Below are 19,477 nucleotides of genomic sequence, written 5' to 3'. Positions count from 1 at the left end.
ACACCAACCAAGCCATAAAACCTTTGACCTACAATCTATCCTGCCTGAAAAATTCACTAGGGTAACAGTGGCATAGAATTTGTGGGAGTAGTCAACCAATGCCTGATTTGACTTAAGGCCCACTCCACAAGTAAGAACCCATACCCAATACTGGGTAACCAGGAATCAGAGACAGAATAGCTCAGAGACCTAGGGTAAAACCAAACACTACTAGTCTAAAACAGAAAAAAAAATCAATAAAATGATTCCTAATAATATTCTGCTGTATTCATAGATCAGTACCTTATCCAGTCATCATCAGAGAAGCTTCCTCCAGCAGCCAATGGGAACAGACACAGAGACCCACAGCCAGACACTATGTGGGTCCTCCCTTGGAGCTCAGGAAATCCTGTGGAAGAGGAGATGGAAAGATTATAAGAGGTCAGAGGGATCAAAGGTCACTAGGAGAACAAGGCCCTCTGAATCAACTAAGCAAGGCACATATGAGCTCACAGAAACTAAAGCATCAAGCATAGGGCCTACATGGGTCTACACCAGGTCCTCTGTGTTTTTATTATAGCTATTAGTTGAGTATTTTTATAGGACTCCTGACTATGAAAAGTAGTAGGTCTGTGATTCTTTTGTATGCTCTTGGGACTCTTTTCCTCCTGTTGGGATGCAAGGTCAACTTTTTGATAAGAAAGTTTTTTCTTCATCTTATCATGTTTTGTTTTGTCATATTTGGTTCTTAATTCTTAGAAGCCTATTTATTTTTTTAATGAGAGGCAGAAAGGGAATGGATTTGGAAGGAAGGAGAGATGGGGAGGAACTGAGAGGAGTGAAGAGAGGGGAAACTATAACCAGGATATGTTGTATGAGAAAAGAATCTATTTTCAACAAATAAATAAATGTTTTAATGACTGGCTAAAGATTATTTTCAGCCAAGACCTGGTCCATTTTACAAACTTACATAGGCAACTCCAAATTGTGATAGGCTTTCCCTTCTACTCCTAATGGTAAGTGGTGAATAGTGAACAGTCAGAGAAATATAACTAATGCTGGCAATGATTCAGGGAAAAGAGAACTCTTTAACACTGCTGATGGGAGTGGAAATTAATCCAGCCACTATGGAAATCAGTAGGAAGTTTCCTCAGAAAGCTTCTGGGTACATACCCACAGGAATCGCCTGGGCATCCACATGGAGATGCCTGCACATCCATGTTTATTGCTGCATTATTCACAAGAGCCAACTTGTGGAAACTGCACAGATTTCCATAAACACATGAATAGACATAGAAAAATGTGTATATCCATGATGCAGTATGATCAACCATTAAGAACAAATGGAATTATGTCACTGGCAGGAAAATGAACTGCAAATCACCATGTTAAGCAGAAAGAGCCAGATTCAGGGAGAGAAACACCATGATTTGATTCTTATGGGGGGGGGGGGGTATTAGGAGTGTCAAAGGGGAAGGGAGGATAAGAAAGGGTAAGAGGTGGGTAAATAAGATCAATTATATTTGACAATGTATGGAAACTATGAAATCCCTTACTTGGTACAATTAATGTGCATCAGTCAAAGAAAAAGGGGGATGAAAAGCTAAATCTCAGGTCTACTTCCCATGAAAAAGATAAAGATTAGAGTTTTAAACTCATAATGAAGAGACTTCCCCAAGTTGCGGGGAGACATTCTTCTCTGACATTTCTAGGGCTCAGAAACTCACTTGTTGAGACAAAGTGGGGTCCTGTAACTTGGATCATGACTGTTGATTCCAGTTCTTGCTTCTAAATTTGCACTAGAGACTTTATGCGGCCCCCCCCCCCGCGACTCCTGACATCTGAAGATGCATCCCAATTCTCCCTAACTTCCCATCGGCTAGTCAGACAATCTTAGTTCTGTCAACCTTTCCTTGTGGCTAATGGCTTTGAGGGTCTAGGCTACCCTTCCCACCACCATGACATAGGTTCCTATGCCAATATCTTCCCCTCAGAAATACACTGGGCTTAAGATAAACATGAGGCTTTTACCTGAGATACCAGCTGCTCAGGAGGCCAAGAACAGAAAATCACTTGAGCCCAGAAATTCAAGGATGCCTTGGGCAACAGGATGGGATGGAAGGGGATGAACATTTTAAAAATTGTGATTCTCAGAACCAAACAGTTCTCCACATTTGTTCTTATTTTCCAAGATAAACCTTTTTTGTGTGAATTCTTAGCAGCAGAAAGAATGGAGATGTGGCCATGAGGAGGTTGATATAAAACCATAAACCCATATAGTCCCATGACTTCCTCCAAGACATCAAAAAAGCTACTGTGGGAGTTTGTCCATTTTACTCCCACAGTGGCCAATCTGGTAACCTATGAAAGGGAAAAATTAAGGGAGCTGGCATGCCCTTGGCCCTGTTAGGCTCACCTACAGCACTGCCCACCTGCTCATTTCATGGGACTCCAACTGCAGCAGCCCCCCTGTGGCTTCTCCAACACTCTGGGCAGTTTTCAGCACAGAGACTGCCCCAGCTGCTCCCAATGCCTACCTCTTCCTTCTTTATCAGTTTTTCTCTGAGTTCTTCCTGCTGATCTCTTTGTTAAATTGAGGTAAGATACATGTAAGACACGATTAATGGACAATCTTAATACACAGAGCATGGACAATGCACAGCCATCATCTTCCCCTGTTCTGAAACACATCACCAGCCCAAAAGGAAACTCCAGAGCCAACACACAGTCCCTTCTCATTCCCAAGTGATGGCTATTTAAAAATAAAAATAAAGACAGGGCAGTGATGGCACACACCTTTAATCCCAGCACTTAGGTGGCAGAGGCAGGTGTATCTCTATGAGTTCAAGACCAGCATTGTCTACAAAGCAAGTTCCAGAACAGCCAAGACTATTACACAGAGGAACCCTGTCTTAAAAAAACAAAAGAAAAAAAGGAAGAAAAAGGAGGAGAAGGAAGGAAGAAGGAGAAGAAGAAACAGAAATTATAGCACCCCTATTTGACTCCCTTGTTATTATTTTTCCATGTGGGAATTCTTATAATCTCATGCACTACATACTTCTGTTTTATTTACTGTCCGCTTCTCTTACGCTGTAGTAAAAGGTAGAATCTCTTATAGAGAAAACTTAACTGTTTTGTTATTATAACCCACAGGGGGGCTGCTGCAGTTGGAGCCCCATGAAATGAGCAGGTGGGCAGTGCTGTAAGTGAGCCTAACAGGGCCAAGGGCATGCCAGCTCCCCAGGCTGGTGGTCCTGGGTTCTATAAGAAAGCAGACTGAACAAGCCATGTGGAGCAAGCAAGTAAGCAGCACCCTCCATGGCCTCTGCATCAGCTCCTGCCTCCAGGCTCCTGCCCTGCTTGAGTTCCTGTGCCCTGACTTCCTTCAATGATGAACAGTGATGTGGTCATGCAAGCCAGATACACTCTTTCCTTCCCAACTTGCTTTTGGTCATGGTGTTTGATCACAGCAGTAGAAACCCTAACTGGGACAGATGGCTCACCTGGTAAAGGCATTTGCAGACAAACCTGACAACCTGATTTCCACCCCAAGGACCCACGTGATGAAGAAGAGAATGAATTCTTAGAAGTTAACCTTTGACCTCCACATGTGCTCCATGGCTTGTGTGCTATGGCATGCAGACACACACACACACATACATACACACACACACACACACACACACACACACACACACACACCATTTAAGTAAGATTGTGAGTGGATGCTGCTTAGTAAAGCCATGCTGGTTTCTAAGAACGCCAATTCTCTTTCCATATACATAAAAATTTAACATTTGAATGAAAACACGTCAGTGAGGTCTGTTCTGAGAATATGCCTATTTCTTTTTCTTACCTGAAAAATATCGAGTTGCAAGATTGACTCAATAAAGTGCTTGCCATACAAGCACAAAAACCTGAGTTCAAATTCCAACACTCACAAAAAAAGAAAAGAAAGAAAAAAAGAAAATTGGCAAAGCAAAGCTGCCTGTAATCCCAGTGCTGGGGAGGTGGAGGCAGGAGGCTCTCTGGCTCCATGACCAGCCAGATGCGCTCTCAGAGTCTGACTCAAACACGAAGGTGCAGAGCAACTGAGGAAGACCCTTTCATCAACCTCTGGACCCACATACAGAGAACTCACAGATACACATACACATCAGCACATGCACACACACAAACACACACATACACACCACACCACACACCACACACACACCACACACCACATACCACACACACACCACACATACACCACACACACACATACACACAACACACACACAACACACACCACAACACACACACACAACACACACCACAACACACACACCACACACCACACACACTACACACACACACCACACACACCACACACACCACACACACACACCACACATATTACACACACACCTCATACATACCACACATACACATCTCACACACACACCACACACACCACACACACACACCACACACACCACACACACACACACAGTACACACCACACCACACACACCATACCACACGCCCACACACACACACACCACACAGCACACACACACACACAGCACACACCACACCACACACACCATACCACACACACACACACACCACACACACCACACACACACACACACACCACACACACACACACACACACACACACACCACACCACACACACCATACCACACACAACACACATCACACACACACACACACACACACACACACACACACACACGTCAAGATGAGGGTCAAGATGAGTTCACATCAGGCAGCACTGACTAAGGCTCTTTCATAAAAATATAAAAACCCACACCCATTTCTCCCACAGATGAGTTCATGAACAGCTCGGTCACTGACAAGCCCTCCCAGTGCCCACCACTACCACGTGCTCACTGCACTCGTGCAGCTCAGTTTCCCTCCCCTGGTCAAGCTTGTGGAGCTCTAGCCCTAGTAAGACTTCTCAGTTTGCACAGGTGAGTAGTATGGTCCATATGAAATCAGAAACCACAAACCCATGTCCCAGTCCCCATGAAGCAAAGGCTCTTGGAGAACAGACACGCTGTCCCCTGTCCGCCCCGTTGCCCAGCAGAGTGCCTGCTAAATGAGTGAGTACTCCCAGCCTTGCTCCAGCTAAGTAACCATGGCGCCTACTTCTCAAGACCAGAGGCTTGAATGTCTTCCTTGTTCGGTGGAAGCCAGCAGGACCTGGGTTTCACCAGCGCTCAGGCAGATTGAGGTTGGCTGCTGGGACAATGAAACAAACTGGCTTTCTAAAACAATCCTTCGGGGCTTATAACTTTCCTAAAACTTTAACACTTACGCACGGAACTCTGCTGATCACGCAGGTCACCACTCAATTTATCCTCAAGTTGGATTTATCCTCCAAGTTCTGATAAAACTTCAGGGGACTCTTGGCTAACATGATTCAGAGAGTGTTACTGTTAGGCAGCCCAAAATTAATAGGCTGCTATCTGTAGAGAGGAAAAGAGAGTCTGAAATTAATGGGACACTACCCTGGCTATCATTTAGGATTGGTACTTCATACTGTCTCTGTCCTGTTAGTCAAGCCTTACCCCTGGCTTGCTCTTCTCCTCCTTTGTTCAGCTCCAGTATCATCCCTCTCTGAAGTCTTTCCTGGTCATCTCACCTGCCAGCCTCCAGTCACATCATCCTACCTATGCACATGTTCGTGCATGTGTGCATATGCATGTTGTATACGTTTATGGTGCATGTACCTGTGCATGGATTTGGAAGCTAGAGGACGATGCTGGTGTCCTGCTCTATCACTGTCTATTTTCTCGCTGAACCTGGAGCTGGGATGGCAGCCAAAAGCTGCAGAACTCCTCCTGACTCCATCACTCTCCTTGCACAGTACTGGGGTCACAGGTTACTGTGGGCACACCTAGCTTCTACGGGGGCGCTGAGAATTCACACTCAGTAAGTGCTTCTGCCTGCTGAGCTCTCTGTTTTACTTTCCTGGAAGGTTCACCTGTATCTGAAGCTGCCTTTTCAATTGGTCTCTTGCTTGTACTTTGCTCCTGTCTGCCTAGCTGGTGTTAAGTTCTCATCTGCTTCCTCCATGCCCAGAACACCGGCAAGCGCACTGTTGAGGCTCTGTGAATATCCAAGGGAAGAACAACTGACCAGATGTCTTCCACAGTAGGCAGAGCTCGCTGGCAACAGTCTGTCTCAGCCGGGGCCCTGGAGCGTCTTCCATGGATTCTATACTTCCTCGGTGGTGAGCACATACCACACAACTCTGTAATCACTCTCTCAAATGGAGAATGGATCATCTAAACCAGTATACTGAGGATAGCTCAGTTTGTCAGAGATGGAACAGATTTAGATGCAGGTCTGTCCCAAGCCAAGCAAAGGATCTTCAGGCCTTTGCTGATCCCATAAGCCACCTGGACAAAATAACAGCAGCAGGGAGGATAACAGTCAACAAGCAAGTAGTGCTTACTGTGTGCCGTGTTCTGCTGTGAAATTACTTTAAGGGGGACAGATACAAGGAAGGTTCCAGTCTATAAACTAGAGAGGTTGTCTCTCAGCAATGTTCTGGGCAGAATGAATCAAAGAACAAATGGGCAACACCAGGAATATTATGGAGATTCCTGCTCACATTTCCCCTTACTCTTTCTCCTCCTTGTTTGAAAGATAGGCTTCCAGACTGAGCTTTCAACAGCTCAGAGGGGATACAGCACTGTGTATCTGATAAATATCCACCCTAGGCCTTCAGGGAGAACAGAGGAGGTGTTTGGGGTAGATGGTGAAATGCCGCATAGTCATCTTCAAAAATAGCAAGAACACAGATGGGTGCATATCAAATGTGCCTCAAGCACATGACTCGGCCACCTCCCTTCTCACCAAGCCAAACATCCATCATTTAAAAGCTGCCAAATATAACTGTCCCCTGCCAGCTTCCCAATTCCCAACTGAGGAGAGAGGGTCTTAGAGGCCATCTGAGCTGGTATGCTTCTGGAATGACCTTGGAATTGCCTTGGAATACCACAATCTGTCTGGTTTCTTTAAAAAAAAAAAACAAAAAAAAAAACCTGTGATATATGGGACCTCTTTTTATTGGGGGGTAGAGATGGAAGTGATGAAGTAGGGTAGGCAATGGCAGTATAGGGGAACAGAGGCTGTGTAGTCATAATGTCAGATCAGAACAGATCAAGGATGCATACAGAGATGAAGAAGAGAAGAGGAGCAAGAAGAAGATAGAAGAAGAAGAGAATGGGAGAAAGAAGAAAAGTATTTGTGGGTACATATTGGGAGAATAGGACTGGAACATCATCTCCCTCCTTGCCACAGAATGGAAAAAAAACATAAACCTCCTAATCACCAGCCTCCAGACCCTGCTTATACCAAGCTATCAATTCTTTCTGGCTCAGCTACTCATTGCAGCCCTCCCTGGCCCTCCCTGGCCTTCCCTGGCCCGCCCTGGCCCCCCCTGGCCCTCCCTGACCCTCCCTGGCCCTCCCTGGCCCTCCCTGGATCTCCCTGGCCCTCCCTGGCCCTTTCTGGCCTTTCCTGGCCTTTTCTGGCCCTTCCTAGCCCACTTTAAAGCTGTGCATTCTCAAAAAGCCCCATCCTCCATGAATAGCCTTCTAGGAACTCTGCCTGGCCCCCGAGCTAGGGGGAAGAGCTATCCTTTGGGTAAATGAGTTGCCCACACATAAGCAACACAGCCCTTGGAGCTGAAATTCTACCAGGCTTGTAATTAAATCCTCCTTGAATCCAAAAGCACTTCAGGATTTTTCAGAATCTGGATCATGAACAAGAATCTAATTGTGAATGTCAAGAGGAAGAAGCAGCCAGGCTGGCTTGAGCAGACCCACTCACCCTGTCAGGAAACACCTCTGGGGTAGGTGTCCTTCCATAGAAACAAAACATAACAGATTATAATAATTTTAAATCCCAGTTATTTACTCTCTTGATTTAAAAAAAAAAAAAAGACATTTGTAGGGAAATTGCTAAACAAGTTTTTAACTGGGATATTTCTTAGTATTGCTACTTTTCTCTTTGTGTATACATGCTCGTGTGGGGGTCGGGGGACACACATGCACATACAGCATGTTGGGGCCAGAGGACGTTGTTCTCGTTCTCAGGCACACTCTTTTTGTTTTGTTTTGTTTTTCCTGACAGAATTTCTCTGTGTAACAGCCCTGACTGTCCTAGAACTCACTCTGTAGACCAGGCTGGCCTCGAACTCACAGGGATCTGCCCGCCTCTGCCTCTGAGTGCTGGGATTAAAGGTGTGCAGCACCAAGCCCAGCTGTCTCTTAGTTCTTGACCTAAGTTCTGTCACTGGCCTAGAGCTCACAATAGTCCTACTGACCAGCTAGCCCACGGACCATCTGGTCCCTACCATCTTGCACCCCAGCACTGAGAACACAAGTGCCCACCTACAGTGTCTAGTGCTGTTTGTGTCTACGTGGGTTCTAGAGACGAACTCAGGAGTTCAGGCTTGTGTGCAAGCCTACCTTCCCAGCCCTAACTTCTCTCTTTATATCATCTTGTAAATCCTTTCCCCAAACTTTATACAATAAGCAGATACTACTTTTATAACTTTTTATAGATTGGTTTTATCTTAAACTCCAATTATTTGCACCTTCTATATGAGAGTTACATGTTCAACAGATATTTACAAAACACCCTCTGAGCTGTATCTGAGTTGGCAAACTACAACCAAACTGCATGCCTACTGCTGACCTGTCTGATAAAACTTTACTGGAATACAGACAAGTTGTTGGCCTATGTGTCGTCAATGGCTGTTTTTGCTTTACCAGGGCAGAGCTAAGTAACTCCAACAGGGGCCAGTGAACCACAAAACTCTTGCCAGTGACAGAAACAAGAAAAAACAAGAATGAAGTGTGTAGCTTTGGGACTGCACCTTTGGAGTCCCATACTCCCAATGCAACTGTGCTACAATTGTAGGAAACATAAGCTCAGCTGTGGTGGGTCATGGTCTCATTCTATGCCTAGAATGGGTCCTGATGTTCCAAGGATGGAGAGACCCAAGTCTTACTTGTGCCTTTTCTCCAACCCGCCACAGCACCTCACATGTGGGTCAGACTCTCAGAAAGCTCTGGCACCAAGCATAACTATGTTCCAATAAAGCTTTATTTATTAAATGGGGCCATAGCTCACGGACTGTGTTCTCCAGGGTTCTCCAAATCAATGGCCATTCTGTGCACAGGTCTCAAAACTCAAGCTGCATTTCAGAAGCCAGCATCTCTTACATAAAGCCAACAGAACCTACAGGTCTGGAGAATTTAATAGACTTCTCTGCATTTACCTGAAATAGCTAATTTTAGACTGCTTGAAGCTGAGAGTTTCAGGTATGTGCCACTAAAGGCCCATAATTCCTTCCTAAACTCTAGCATCATCTAGTTTCACAACAAGAGATGAATAATGAAAGAGTTTCCAGAGCCAAGTTCAGTAAACAAGACGACACTCAACCCACGCCCTTTGCCTCCACTGGTCCCCCATCTCCTTGGAAACATCATAATAAGCATCTCAAAGGCCGAGAGATCTTAGGGAGATCTGCTGTTCTGCTCTGCAATAGGAATGTGCATAAGTGTCCTGTTATAGAAGCCAGCTGCAGGTTGGTCTCCAAGCTAACTGCTACGCAAAAGGAAACTGGTCAGAAACAGGTGGGAGAGAGCCAGGGCTCAGCCTCCTCCGAGCAAAGCGAGCTCTGTGGGCAAACGCTCTGATTAGGGTCTGCAGTTGGTTCCACATTCCAGATCCTTCCACATCTGTCTCTCTTTACTCATTTAAGGAGACGGTAGGAACCTTCAATTTTCTTCACTATTTGGAATAAAAATAAATGATCAGGTAGGGCTTGGGTTTTGTTTTTCTTTTTTTAAAAAAACATATTTCCAAAAGAAACTTCTGCTAAATTTAATCACAAGGCTTCTTGGGAGACAGTCTTCAAGTGAATGTCAGTTCAGGCCCACCACACACACACACACACACACACACACACACACACACACACACACCACAAGCACACACTATATATAAACACACACACAAACACACACTCGCCACATACTGTGGTACACACACACACACAGACACGCACACATACCGATACACACAGATACAGACACACACACACAGTCTTCAAGTGAATGTTAGTTCAGATCCAACACACACACACACACACACACACACACACACACACACACACACACACAGAATGAGTCATTCTTTTGGGAAGGATGCTCTGCCTTTCAAAGATAAACAATGATAATGATAATACACCTAATTAAGTCCAGAGAGAGTAGACATGAGTCAGGCCAATGTTCAAACTCTAAGCACTAACAAAAGAATTTAGGAAACATCACACCACCCACACTGTGGCAGACATACTATGGGGATTTCTTCACCTCCAGAAGGTTCCCTGTGCTCTGAAGGTCGATTTTTCATCCCCCGCCCCCCCATTATCTTAATTGTGTTTCCCATGTTTGATTTCTTTTTATCTCATAAAACGTTCTCTGAGGCTCAGGCTCCAATTCTGCAAGACTTTCACTTTGCCTTTATTTAATTTGTGGTTTTGTTTTATTATAGGAGGTGTGGATATGTAAGGAAAATGGGGTGAAATCTTTACCAGATCTGGGAGCTTGAAAACATTTCAAGATTAAACAGACAACTTGGGTTTAAAGATGTCTCCTCAGATAAATGAATCTAAACAAGCACCAATCTAACTTCTAGAGGCTTGGCTTCCTTAAGTAATAAGAATATGGTTGTAGTGGGAACAGTGTGTCGGAGGGGGGGCGCTCAGTGGACAAACCATTCACCTCATAAATGCGATGGCTTGAGTTGGACCGCCCAGAATCCACATAAAGCCGTATACAGCAGCATGAATCTGTAACTCCAGTGTCCCTGTGGTGAGATGGGAGGCTGTGGGGCATAGACAGGAGAATCCCCACAAGCTTGCCAGCCAGCCATCGTCGCTTACACACCAAAGAACAGAGACTCTGTCTCAAGCAAGAACAGAGGTAAGGACGACGCCTGAAGTTGTCCTCTAAGATATACATGCAAGTCATGGCATACAGACACCTGCATGTGAGCACATGCATCATCTATACAAATGAAGTTTTCTGTTTGTCTGTTAGTTTTTAAAGAGTAGTGTGGCCTCTTGGGGTTAATATGTGAATTCAGTGAGACACTGAATGATCAGTACTGATCATGATGATCATGAGACAGTTGCATCACAAACTATTGTCTGCTATTATTTTTTTTTTAATTTTATTTTTATTTTATTTTATTTTATTTTTTTGTTTTTTGAGACAGGGTTTTTCTGTGTAGCTTTGCGCCTTTCCTGGGACTCACTTGGTAGCCCAGGCTGGCCTCGAACTCACAGAGATCCACCTACATCTGCCTCCCGAGTGCTGGGATTAAAGGCGGGCGCCACCACCGCCCAGCTCCACTATTATTTTTTATCATTACTAATATTATATGTGATTCTGAAACCACTCCATTCCTAGGACCAATGCTTGAAAACTCTTGATAACATCACACCTAAGTGATTGGTCTAAAATTTTGTCTTTTGTCTAAAATGTCCCAAAGACTGGAAACTCAAAAGTTATACTGGCTCTTCAAAACCTCCTTCATGTATTCAGCTGAAATTCCTCTCATGTGACCCTGACCCCTTGGTCCTAGTTCTCTGCCTTGGGAACCTCAAAGTGTAGCTGGAAAATTTCTCTCCAGCTCCTGCCAGTCACGGAGCCCACTTATAAAATAAACACACAGACTCTTACATTATTTAAACTGCTTGACCATTAGCTCAGGCCTATCATTGTCTAGCTCTTACTCTTATATTTAGCCCATTTTTATAAATCTATACCTTGCCATGTGGCTTGTGGCTTACTAGCATCTTCACATGCTGCTTGTCATGGCGGCGGCTGGCAGTGTCTCTCTCTGCCTTCCTGTTCTCTCAATTCTCCTGTTAGTCCCGCCCATACTTCCTGCCTGGCCATTGGCCAATCAGTGTTTTATTTATTGACCAATCAGAGCACATAAAGACCATCCCACAGCATCAAAGAAATAAGAAAACACATCCTGTACTTTATACCAGTGAAGGTTTGCTTCTACCATGCAAAAACAGGGGCGGTGCTGGGGGCTCAGGGAAAGGTCTCACTATTCAGAAAGATCCTGGGACATTGACTGGAGGAGGAACACAGGTGCGCTGAGGAGTGGGTCTCGGGAGTGCAGATTGTGCCCATCTCATCAGGAGGAGTCAGGAAAACATCTATGACTAGCACAACCATTGGCAGAGCTTATGTTCCGTTCCATGAATCTGATTGCTCACCTGAGTCGAGTGGCGGATCCTGGATCAGTCAACTCAGGGCCCAGAAACAGAGACAATTACTGTGTGGCACAGTGCTGGGAGCAGAGACACACACCTACCATGCATCCCAGAGCTGAGAGCCCACCTGTGTTCTGAGGTCTCTGAGTGCATCCTATAGATGACAAACTTGTGAGCTCTAGCCATGCTCTGAGGAAACCCAAGCCATGACAACCAAAGTGAATGTCCTGTTATTTCAGCCACTGAGGTTGGATTAGCTGTGTGGTTACTGGTTTGTTTCCTCACTAGAGAGTTGACTTTAGGACTACAGAGGATGTGTCTGTGTGTCTGTCTTGTTCACCAGCATCTCCCATAACCCTTAGCCTGGAATATGGATCATAACATGTACTCAGTACTTTTTTTTTTTTTTTTTTAGGACATTTTGGTTATTTTTCAAATGTGGCTCTTTCCCTTTCAACCAGGTTCCATTTGTGACAACAAATCTGGGCATTGGCATCTGATTTCTCTATGTGAAATAAGAGGGGAGGTAAGTTAACCTACAGGATTTTATTTGCCCATCTGTTTTGGTTATCTGTCAAACTACACTCCAAAATCTAGTGACTTAACACAACCATCTTCGGTGACTTGGCCCATGGAGATACATTGGACAGGGTGTCTTGAGGTGGCTCGTCTGCTCCATGTGGCACCCACTGGAATAGCTTGGCTGGGGAATAGAGAATCTACTTCCAAGACAGCTGCCAAGTAGAGGCTGACAGTCAGAAGCTCAGCAGAGAATATGGGCCACAGTCTTAATTCCTCTCCACAGGTACCTCTCATAGGCTGTCTGGGCATGCTCACAACATGGAGGCTGGGTTCTAAGAGTGACCATCCAAGACAGTAATTCAAAAAGTGTGTATATATCCATGATGCAATTCCACCACAACCCAAACAGCTTCAAAGACTTTGCATTACAAGTGCAAAGGATAGTACCTCGTCAAGCTATGGAGAAACTGGCAAGGCCACATTAAAAGAATCACTCACGGGATAGGAGATATTGCTGTGGCCATGTTTGGAAAACACAACTGGTCACACCATCTTTTCTCGTGTCACAAAGACCAGGTTGGACAGCAGCATCACATGTGCACACACTGCTGACTCATCTTCTAGTCCATCGTGTGATGTGTGTGTGGTCCTCCTGTTTCTGTCTCTCCAGCACTGAACAGCAGACTCGAACCACTGCATTAGCTTTCTAGCACTTCATGGACTGAGCCGTCTCTCCAGCCCCTCGTGCATTACTTTTGAATCATCTATATTGGGCATAGAACTAAGGTCTATGATCCTCAGCCTCCCTAATGCTGTGACCCTTTAATACAGTTCATGTTGTGGTGACCCCCAACCATAAAATTATTTTTGTTGCTACTTCATAACTGTAATTTTGCTACTGTTATTAATGTAATGTAAATATTTGATATGCAGGATATCTGATATGAGACCCCAAAGGGGCTGTGACCCACAGGCCGAGAATCACTGATCTAAAGTGACCCAGAAGGTAAGGGAGTTCACAGATAGGTAACCAAGATGGATAATGGAAATCCGTCCATCTTGCAGAGTGACTCAGCCCGAGTGTGTGCACATCAGAGGGGTGAGGGAGTCTTCTGGGGCAGGAGCTGAAGCTGACTCCAACACTTTTCCAGCATGCTGCTAAGTCACTGTTTTCACAGCTAGTACACATTCCCTTAGGTGAGGCATGTGCCACCCATGGTGTATGTGAGGTCGCCACACCAACCACGATCAAAAAGAATGAGAAGCCTTAGTTGACAAAGGGAAGCCACAGGCGAGACTGACGCCATGCTAGGCCCTCCTGGATGTTGAACTTTCCTTGGTGAGATCGCCCAAGAGAGAAAATTATTATTACTATTAATAGCTTTTTAATTGATTTTAATTTTCAGAACACTTTTATACTTAAAGAGAATTTAAGAAGACAGAGAAAAGAATTCCCATGGACCCTTCTCTCATTTCTCCTATAATTAACATCATAATCTGGTATATTTGATGCAATTACAAAAACTGTTAATACATTATTATTAACAAAAGTCTGGACTTTGTTTGAATTACTTTAAATTTCTCTGTGTGTTCATGTATGGAGTGAGTGTGTGTGGAGGCCACAGTATAGCCTCAGGTGTTGAGGACCATCAATCTTTCATGGGTTTGTTTGTGTTTTGTTTTATTTTGTTTTGGTTTTGTTTTAGAGACAGTATTTCTCTGTGTAGCCCTGGCTGTCCTGGAACTCACTCTGTAGACCAGGCTGGCCTCGAACTCACAGAGATCTGCCTGCCTCTGCCTCCAGACTGCTGGTATTAAATGTGTGCAGTACCACCACTTGGCTAATTTTTTATGTTTTTAAGACAGAGTCTCTCATTGACCTGGAACTTGCCAAGTATGCAAGGCTGACTGGCCAGTGAGCTCAGGGGATCTGCCTGTCTCCATCTGCTACCCTCCACCCCCTATGCTGGAATGACAAGTGTGCACCGCCACACTTGGCTCTTTACCTGGACTCCGGGAAGCTAATCCAGGTCCTATGCTTGTGTAACAAACAGTTTGCCCACCAAGCCATCCCCTCGGCACCAGATTTACTTTCTTACGTACTTATTTATTTAACTTCCAATTCCCTGTTTGGTTCCATGATCCCATTAGGGACACGATATCACATGTAGCTCACAGCTCCTCTTGGCTCTACCAGTTTCTCAGACTCGATGACCCTGATACATGCTCAGGATTACTGGACGCATGCTTTAGAAACTTCCTTTACATTAAGATGTGTTTGATATTTTTTCCATGATTAAACAGAGGTTATGGGCCTTTAGGAGGAAGATCACAGATAAACTGACATTTTACATCAAGTCAATGGCACATTTTACAACATCTTTCATCACAGTTGATTGTGTCCTGGACTACAGGTTGAGTGTCTGTCAGGCTTCCTACAGTGTGCTTTCTCTTTTTCTTTCCTTTCTGAATTTAAAAATATATTTGGTTAGTGTGTTTTGCACAGGAATGCACACATGCACTTGCTACTGTGTGTGGACAGAAGTCAGAGGACAGCTTCTCTCCTCCGATCCTATGGTTCTGGTTTGGGTGGTAGGCTTGGAGGCAAGCGCCTTCACCTGCTGAGCCGTCCCATCGGCCTTTCCCTCTTCTCACTTTTTACGCTGTTGACTTTGGCAGGGGACCACTCTGCACAAGGCACAGTGAAGCCCTCATCCCTGCCTGTAGGGCTCTTCAGGTGCAGCCATGGGGGAGGAGTGCCCCCACCGCTGTAAGTGCCCCCACACCTGTGCTCTGTAAGGAAGGAAGCCCAGGAAACACACCGACTGTGCCTTGGTTTGTCATCAGGACCTCAGGAGGAGGGAGGGCTAGGTTTGTTTGTGTCTCCCAGGAGGAATTTTAGCAACACAGAGCTACCAAAGGTAGTAACTGGGATGGGAATTCAGGCTACTTTAGATCCCCTCAGTTCCAACACCCGTCATGTGACCCTCAACCTGATGAAATACAGACACTGGCTTTGCAAACGTGGGTACATAACACAGGTGAGCAATAGAAGGGGGCAAAGACAACTGAAAGCTCCCAGTGGCTCACCGTGGTGGCAGCCATTTTTCATATCTTCTAGCTCCTGCCCTTCAACATGCCACACAATTTGGATAGTCAGAAAAACCTGTGGCAGTTTATCTGCCGTGTGTCCCCTGTGGCAGTTTTTCTGCTATCTACTGGAGGGAAGTCATGGAAAGACCCAGTGGATGTTAACACTGAGTCAGTCACCTAAAGCAGGGTAGGAGGCTCTGTTTTGGAGCCTGAGTAGATCTTCTCTAAGTCCCTTAAATTATACTGCTCACACCACCCACTGAGGTGCAAGCCCTCAGCACAACACAGTCCCTTTCAAACCTTGGAATTCATATCTCCATAAACTCCCTCCATATTCTCCCTCCAACCCTGCGAACAACAAGACAACTTCAGGGACATCTGATAAGAATTGCTAATCATTTTTTACACTTGGCGGATAAAGCTCAGAGCAGGAGAGAAAACAGAAGCCCAGAGCTCCTCTGGAAGCCCCAAGATGCCCTGAGATCTTGCCAGAGACAGCATGCAATGTCCCTGTGCAGGCATGTGCCCAGGGCATGCAACACAGGCAAGCATGTGCCCAGGGCGTGCGACACAGGCAGGCAGGCCAGCTTCTGCTTCTACATCAAGCAGAGCCCGAAAGTTGAATGTGGATTGTTCGCTTCCTTCCCCCAGGCTGGGCACCAAAGGTCTTGCCTCCTCTAAGTCCTGCCACACTCTCCCTGTGTTCTATTGCTTCAAACAGTAGCATCCTACACAATAAAATTCCATTCTAGCGATTTCTTCACTGCCTTTGAGAGGGGAAAAGACATTCTCCGTTAAAGGGCTGCTTTTTGTTATTGGTTTCTGCTTTTGGGAAATGACAACACCATCTTTTAGATTCCTTGAAGAAATAGAGCAGAGCCAAAGTAGGCTATGGCACCCAGCTGGGGTCCAAGACCTTGTTCATAATGCCTAAGGAACTTCAAAAGCTTACAAGGACAATTGCCTAGTGTTCTATGCTCATTGAAATCTAGAGGGCCTATGAAAACTAGGCCATGGATATAATGAGAGGCAAAAATACTGATAAATGAAGGGGAGATGCACCCAGGTATCCCTGGGAGCCTTTGCTTCCTACTTCCAGAACAAAATTGGATGGGAGCAGCAGCTTTTAGGAGACGTCAAAACTGCCCTGCAACTCTGCAGTAGCCAACTTTGTTTTCTAAATTTAAAGACATCACAGCTTCTATAATCTGCCTTCCATGAAGCAAGGCTCTTTAAGTCTTAGCTTTGTTAATAACTCACCTTGTCTACACAGTTGCTCTCCCTCCCTGAGAAAATGCAGTTTACACATATGTAGAACAGGAAGACTGTGTACCTCTGTAAGGTTTTTCTATCTGAAACACTTCCCCAATGGGGTCTTGGGTGGCGTGTATGTACAAGATGCTCTCGGGAATCCCTGATACAGATCAGAGGTTATCCCTGCCCTCCTGAAATTCAATAGCTACCAGAGAAAGTAAAATTTACACTGACTACACAGTGAAAAGTAGCATAAAATTCACACACCAAAAAATGCAGGCCCTAGAGCTCCTAGCAATTCACCAGGTCCAATTTTCTCCTGACTGGCATACTTCCAGGAAAAGAGCAGCTCAGCCATTTCCAAGGCAAAACGCTGTTTTCATGCACATCCCTCCTTGAATTCACTTAGAGTTCCTGGCCCTTCACTGTCCTCTGTAGGCTTCTCCTTTGGGACCAGGGTTCATTAGAATGACAGGAAACAGAGAAGCCACAGAAAAGAAAATGCGAAAGAAATATCTTTTGATACAGTAGCTATGTCTAAATTCTCATTGGTATTCATTCATTCACTCATTCAGCAAAAAAAGTTACTAAAATGTCAGTGTTAAAATATTTACTTGAACTAGTCAGGTACTGTTAGACACTAAGACTGCAGCAGTGAGCAAGATACACCAGGAGAAGTGCTGAGTGAATGTTGTAGGCTGTTATTGTAACACATCACTATAAGCTCTGGGATGCGGGAATCACGGCACTGTAGGACAGTCACAAGCACCTTCTCCTGGCTCCCAGGACAGTCAGGAGAGACGTTCTAGAGGGTGACTTTAAGACAAGTGCAACAGAGTTGGCTAGCTGAAGTAGTGTGGTAAGCAGGCTTGGAGCAGAGTAGGGGGAAGGCAGGCGGGGAGTTAACAGAAAGAAGGCTTGAGATGTAATTCAGTTGGCAGAGCAATCACCTAGTAGGCCCAAACCCCTGGGCATCATCCTTGCAGCGAGTAGGCTCAGCCAGGTAGCACATGCCTGTAATCACAACACTCAGAGACAGAGTCAGGGACCAGAAGATCAAGGTCATCCTCGGCCACCCTGTCTCAAAAACAAACAAGCAAACAAAAATCAGTTAGGGCACATTATGGAAACAGATGTGGTGGGAAGAGGCAGCAGGTCTGGGTTTACACTCTGTAAATAGAGGCAGCAGAGGGGGACCACAGAGGATGAGACTTCCCAGGGACCCTCTCCACGCACTGTCACCACGCACTGTCAGCACTGTGGGTGGGAGAGGCAGAGTATCTGTGCTCCTTGTCCACATGGAGGAGGTGAAGTGCTAAGGCCTCCTGGTCTCAGCCTGCTTGCCATTTTTTTGGTTTTGATCATTCCTTGCACTATATCTGAACCCACTATATGCCAAAAGATTGTGCTATCATCAAACATCTCCAGATGTTGCAGACACCCCCAAGATGACACAACCATCCCTGGTTGAGAGCCATTGTTCTGTTTTTATTTTTCATGTGTGCATGTGTGGTATGCGTGTTCACATGCATGCAAGTGCACATGTAGAGGATGTGCCCATGTGGAGACTGAAGGACACCATCAGGTGTTATTCCTTAGGCACCTTCTTTTTGAGATGGGCTATCTCCCTAACCTGGAACTCACCAGCAGGCTAAGAGGGCTGGCCAGAAAATCCCAGGAATCCACCTGTCTCTGTCTCCCCAGTTCCAGGACTACAGGTGTGTGGCGTTTTATACATGCGCACTGGAGGTAAATCCAGACCCTGTGCTTGTAAGGCAAGCACCTGACCAACAGAGCAGTTTCTCTAACACTGAGAACCATTATTCTGTGTTTAATGTGTGTGTGTGTGTGTGTGTGTGTGTGTGTGTGTGTGTGTGTGTGACATGTGTGTGCCCACATCACCTGGACCTGGAGTCACTAGCAGTTGTGTGGCCCCTGATGTGGGTGCTGGGATCTGAACTGGGTCCTCTAGAGAATCATGAGGCTGAGTCACCCTCCTCATGGATGGAGCACACAAATGAGGCTGGCAGTGGCTTCCTTTCCTTCCAGGTCTGTAGTTCTCAACTATCAATACAGCCTCAATTCCTTGCCTTCCATTTTGTGCACACACTAAAGCAAGGATGACTGCTTTTCCTGTTAAATAAAAATCATTACTGTGCTGGAAGCACACAAGATTTCTCTCATCACATGTGCTATACATTTCCTTTCAAACTAGCGGGTCACTGGTATCCAGATGATCATGATTCTTGTGATATCACAGCTCGTTTCTGCCCAATTCTATGGATATTTTTGCCCCTGTC

General features: G+C 45.3%; 1 long non-coding RNA gene across 5 annotated transcripts in view; it reads right to left on the bottom strand.

Moving 5' to 3' along the window:
- The window catches only part of LOC131916603 (uncharacterized), a 246,801-nt gene that overhangs the window by 217,392 nt on the left and 9,932 nt on the right, over positions 1-19,477 (bottom strand). For all 5 annotated transcript variants that reach the window (XR_009380568.1, XR_009380567.1, XR_009380566.1 and 2 more), the window contains exon 2: positions 283-388. This is a non-coding gene — a long non-coding RNA (uncharacterized LOC131916603). The remainder of the gene's footprint in view (positions 1-282; positions 389-19,477) is intronic.

Source organism: Peromyscus eremicus, chromosome 8a, assembly GCF_949786415.1.
Source record: "Peromyscus eremicus chromosome 8a, PerEre_H2_v1, whole genome shotgun sequence".
Taxonomy (NCBI): domain Eukaryota; kingdom Metazoa; phylum Chordata; class Mammalia; order Rodentia; family Cricetidae; genus Peromyscus; species Peromyscus eremicus.
The sequence above is the reverse complement of the archived record's forward strand: the minus strand, read 5'-3'. Positions and strand labels throughout refer to the sequence as shown.